The 5,965-nt window shown below is 36.0% G+C and overlaps 1 protein-coding gene across 1 annotated transcript in view; it reads right to left on the bottom strand.

The window, feature by feature from the left end:
- LOC106870595 (transcription factor SOX-9) overlaps nt 1–5,965 on the bottom strand; it is a 492,359-nt gene that overhangs the window by 295,429 nt on the left and 190,965 nt on the right. The gene's annotated exons all lie outside the window — the stretch shown is intronic.

The following is a 5,965-nucleotide window of genomic DNA, read 5'->3' as shown; positions in this document are numbered from 1 at the left end:
CCCCAATGTCACTTTTTGGCATGCACTGCACTCTCTCTCAATAATAATAATAATAATAATAATAATAATAATAATAATAATAATAATAATAATAATAATAGTAATCCTTTCTACTAGAGACGCCAAGCCTCAAATTTGGGGTTGCGACTAGTCGATTACATTGACCCCAGTGTTTAACTGGTACTTATTTCCTTGACCCCGAAAGGTTGAAAAGCAAAGTCGAACTCAGTGGCATTTGAAAGTAAAGTTCCTTCTTGAGTGATATAGACTGGCGTATATATTCTTCACCTAGACGGGACACCGGTCCATCTAAGGATTATTCATTTTTGCCATCTAAGTGTGCTAAAGCAACGAGAAATGAAGTGTTTTGCTTAAGAACACAACACTTCGCACGGTTCAGGAATCGTAACCTCAATCTCACGATCGTGAGGCCAACACCCTAACCACTAAGCCACGCGCCTCCACAAGAATAATAATAAGGTATTGAATACCAACTCAACCAAAAACAATATATACCACACAAGTGCATCGGACCTCTACAGAATGTGTGGGGAGAGGGTCGAAAGTGTGACTCACATTGTTAGTGCTTGTGAAAGTCTTGCGCAGAAATAGTACAAACGTAGACACGACAAAGTAGCCCACAACCTCCACTGGCTACTATGCCGTAAGTATGGATATGAGGTTACGGGTGCTTGGTACCAACGTACACCGGAAAAGGTAATGGAAGAAAAGGGGAAGGCAAAAATCCTCTGGGACTTTGATTTCCAGACAGACAAGGTGTTGGATTACCGAAGACCAGATATAGTAACCTTTAGGAGGGAAAAACAAGAGTGCCTAATAATCAACGTAGCAGTGCCAAAAGTTCAACATATCATCATGAAAGAAAGAGAAAAAGTTGATAAATATGGAGACCTGAGCAGTGAGATCGCTAAGATGTGACAGCTGCGAGAGTCGAACATAAAGATTATCCCTATTGTCATCAGAGCATTAGGCTCAATACCACCCAACCAGAAAAAGAAAGCATCTGAAAACTTTACAAATACCCTAAAATCTAGATGCATTGAACAAGTCGGCATTCCTTGGAACAGCACGCATATTGCGTAAAGTACTGTCTGTCTGAGGTCCTTGTGAATTGACAAACAGTACAAATCCCAATATCTTCAATCAACAATCTCACGATATTGTATACTGTGCGATGTCTATAGTAATAGTAATAATAATAATAATAATAATAATAATAATAATAATAATAATAATAATAATCTTTTCTACTATAGTCACACGGCCTGAAATTTTGGGAGAGGGGACTAGTCGATTACATCGACCCCAGTGTTTCACTGGAATTTAAGTTATCGACTCCGAAAGGATGAAAAGCAAAGTCGACCTCGGCGGAATTTGAACTCGGTGTGCTAACGATTCTGCCAGCTCACCGCCATATTAATAATAATAATAATAATAATAATAATAATAATAATAATAATAGTGGAATCTAAAAACAGAAACAATTCCTATCATAGTAGGTGCTTTAGGTATAATAAAAAAATATTCAGACAAATACATAACAAAAACCCCAGGACTTACAAATATATATAACATACAGAAAATTGCACTACTGGGTACTGCACACATTCTACGCAAAACAGTTTCAATACAGTAAACATAAGAGCACCACAGCAAACCACAGCACATACCCAAGGCGCACAGAGCTGCGCTCGGTAGTGAAGTGAAAGCACGTTATAAAAATAAAACTACTGAATAATAATAATAATAATAATAATAATAATAATAATAATAATAATAATAATAATAATAATAATAATAATAAACAGCCTCAACATCATTATCAATTGAAAACAACATTTAAAACAACATTATATAAAGCTAAAACTTTTAAAACCAACAACATCAAAACCTAAGACTAACAAGAATATTCACCTAAAATCTCTCGCTTGAAAGCTTTACTAACAAAAGTCACTATTGTCTGTTTCTAAAGATAAATAACTGACAAGACACTGAAGTTCTCATTAGAAACTGTTGCCATATTGTCAGACATCACAAAACCCATCTGCCTTGAAGGTGACCCGCTCACTTAAACGGTAACTTAACGTTCGCTTAAACTTCTGCTAATTCTATTTCTTTATCTGCTATACCAAAATGATTATTATTTCTATTTATTTTTATCGTCGTCGTCGTCGTTGTCGTTGTCGTCATCTTCAACAACAACAACATCATCATCATCGTTGTCGTTGAGAGCAAGGGCTTGTAGGAGCGATAAAATGAGGGTTAAAAATACCTTCGTCTTTACTTACTATATCACTTTACGCTCTGTGTTCGAATCCAGCTTAAGCTGTATTACCTTTGAATCCTCAGTGGTCAACGAAATAAGAGCCACTTAGGTACAGTATATATTTAAACTGATACTCCATCTTTCAAAATATGTGGGTCCGTGCTAAAGTTCACAAGTATTATAATTGGTACTGGCAATTTACTGAGCTCAAATCATGCCGATATTATCTTTATCTCTCAAAGTATCAGTGAAATAATGGGGTCGATTTCGCCCACTAAAACCCCCTCCTCCGAATTTCTGACCATCTGTCTTATCAATAATCAATATTAGCTGTAGTCTTTTATTTTTTGAATCGATCCCTCCGAAAGTTACTTTGATTTACATTTACATACCTCCAGGATCTGTGGAGGCACAATGGCCCATTCGTTACGGCAGCGGACTCGCGGTCGGAGGATCGCGGTTTCGATTCCCAGACCGGGCGTTGTGTGTGTTTATTGAGCGAAAACACTTAAAGCTCCAGAAAAGGGCAAGGCAAAAATCCTCTGGGACTTTGATTTCCAGACAGTTCAAGGTGTTGGATTACCGAAGACCAGATATAGTAACCTTTAGGAGGGACAAACAAGAGTGCCTAATAATCAACGTAGTACTCTTTCGCTCCAACTTTCTCTCACTCTTTCCTCCTGTTTCTTGAGTAACGCTGCGATGGACTGGCGTCCCATCCAGCTAAGGGAGTGGGGCACACACATATGCCATAGAAACTAAGAAACCGGGCCCATGAGCCTGGCTAGGCTTTAAAAGGGCGCATAAAAAAAACCTCCAGGATCTATGATCTAAAGTACCATTGAAGTATTGTGGTTGATATAATCGACTGCTTTCTTCCCCTCCAATTTCTGGCTTTGTACTTTTGTTAAAAGTAATAATTAGTAGTTGTAGTGGTGGTGTCTAAATGATATCAGATGCTTTTCCTTTCTAAATCTGTACCTCATATTCTTTGTTCCAATTTCACTTGAATCGACCTTACTTTTCCGTCACTCTAGGGACAACAAAATAGATGGCAATTTATTTATCGATATTATCAACGCTCAAGGCGGCGAGCTGGCAGAATTCGTTAGTATGCAGGGCAAAATGCTTAACGGCATTCCCAGGTCGACTTTGCCTTTCATTTTTTCAGGGTTGATAAGATAAGCACGAGTCGAGCACTGGGATCGATGTAATCAACTTACCCGGTTTCCCGGAATTGCTGACCTTGTGCCAAAATTTGAAATCAATATTAGCCACGCTCAAAGCCACAAGGGAGAAAACTAACTATCATAATAACAGTGACATTAGCTAATATAATAAAAATGTTAACAGTATCTTATCCGATCTCCGGCGGTTTGCTGTTCAAACTCAACCATATTCAAATTCACCTCTTGTTCTTTCCGGGTCATTAGAATTATACTGTTTGCTTCCAACATGGAGGAAAAAAGAAAACACATCAAACAAAATCAAAAGAAACTTTCACTACTACCACCACTACCACCGTCGTCGTCGTTATTATCTTCATCCTCATCATCAACATCATCGTCTGCCGCCATTATCGTTGTCATCATACTCATATATCATTTTTTCAGCGGTAGGTAAGTGAATATAAAATATGTCTGTGAGCTACAACTGATAAAGGTCTTGTGTCAGGAGTAAAATTAAGTTTTCAGATGCTGTATCAGATTTAAAATAAAGACTTGATTTGTTCCTAGCTTATGAATCGATAATTTTGTTTATGTAGGCATTCAGTTGTTAAATATCTGGAAACAACAACCATAGGTATTGTTCAGAAGCAATCGCATGTAGAGATTTTGAAAAAGGAAAGTGCTTGAGTTCACTATCTTTCTATGCAGCATTTTAACCTTTTCTCGGGGCACAATTATAATCCTCTTGATAACTGAAATAGATACTGAATCTTCGTAGATGTCTCCATGTAATTTATTCAAAGCGTATGTTTCAAGTAAAGTTGCTGAAACTTCAATAATTTATTGCACAACTATAACAATATACACGATAACAAATATATAAAATTAGGCTTCATTAAAAGACGAAGGAAATGTTACGCTGGAGAATTGAATTCAAATTTGATGAAAAATTATACTATCTGTAGCATGGAGTCTATGGTGAGAACATGGTGTGAAATTATTATGGATTCCTCTGTGCAGACCGACCGTGTATTAATTATCGTAATCATAATCATCTTCTCGTTGTCACAATCATTTTAATCATCATTTGCATTTTTCTTTTCTCGGTCGTTAAAACAAATAAAATTATCTCTCCTAGCCCGAGGCTGATATGAAAATAAGTGGTTTTTCAATTGCAGTACCAGATTTAAAATAAAGACGTTTGTTCTTTATGAATCGATTATTATGTTTACGTAGATATTTCATTGTTGACTGTCTCTATGCAACAATTATAAGTATTGTTTAGAAGTAATCGCGTGTAGCATTTTAATCTCTTTTCATTGCTTAAGTTTACCCCTCTAAAATGCTAATAAACTTGGAGCCCTTGTAGATTTTTTTCAAGAAATTTATTTAAAACTTACATTTTATGCATTGGAAGAGTAAAGTCCCTATCATTTAGTCCGTGAAAGAAAATAAAAACATTATAAAATGGGAGAAATTTACATTAGAAAGATATAAAATGAAACCGACTTCAGCCAGAACGGATTTGAATTCAAAACGTAAATATTCGTTAGAAAGTACCAGAAAACATATAATCCGGTCTTTTTGTCTTACTATCTCTGGCAGTCGTTGCTTTTAATGATAGTAACAATAAATACAATAAAACAGAAAAGACAGCAACAGTATCAAAACCATCAGAAGACGCCGATTGACAATATCAGTAAAGCACTGGCCAGTCCTTTGACTAGGTCTTTTTACTTTCTGCATGTCATGCCGATATCGATTCATACCTTTCTCTACTTAGAAAGCATTACCATTAATGACAGAAACAACATATCGACGCTAAAAGTGAAGTAGCAGTTGCAAAAAATGTAATAGAAGCACCAAGAATAATCGGAACTGTGTTGGTTACAAGAATACTGCCAAACACTGTTATCCAGCAGTACAAATATGAACAATATTTAGCGAAGGAGACGCCTACACCAAAGAAGACTAAAAAATACTAAAGTACCTCTTTTCCCTGGATGACATTTAGAACTAAAATTCGTAACGTAATCAGTCATTCGACTGAGAAAAACGCTCTTTGGGGAATGGAAATAGTACCCCAGTTAACTGATAGTAGATGAGGGACACATGAAGGAATGGTAGTGGAATCTGAAGGAAGTAGAATGATGCAGTATAAATATTTGTAAAAGACGAGAGTATATGATGGAAATTTTGGCTACGATAAATCCATAACTGGTTTTTAATGTCTGCTTGTAACTTTTCTCACATTGCCAATAATTGTGAAAAAAATAACAACCCAAAAAACAGCTAATGGAAACTTCTATTTCCAATTTCAATGAAATTACTAAAAGTAATCACTTTATTGGATCATTTCTCAAATCATAATGATGGAAGAAAATAAGTATATATATATATATATGTGTGTGTGTGTGTGTATATATAATATATATATGTACATACATACACACATATATAAGAACAAAGAAGACAAAAGCGACTGCAATAACTAACAAGGCATCGCGCT

Source organism: Octopus bimaculoides, chromosome 2 (assembly GCF_001194135.2).
Source record: "Octopus bimaculoides isolate UCB-OBI-ISO-001 chromosome 2, ASM119413v2, whole genome shotgun sequence".
NCBI classification, from domain to species: Eukaryota; Metazoa; Mollusca; class Cephalopoda; order Octopoda; family Octopodidae; genus Octopus; species Octopus bimaculoides.
The sequence above is the reverse complement of the archived record's forward strand: the minus strand, read 5'-3'. Positions and strand labels throughout refer to the sequence as shown.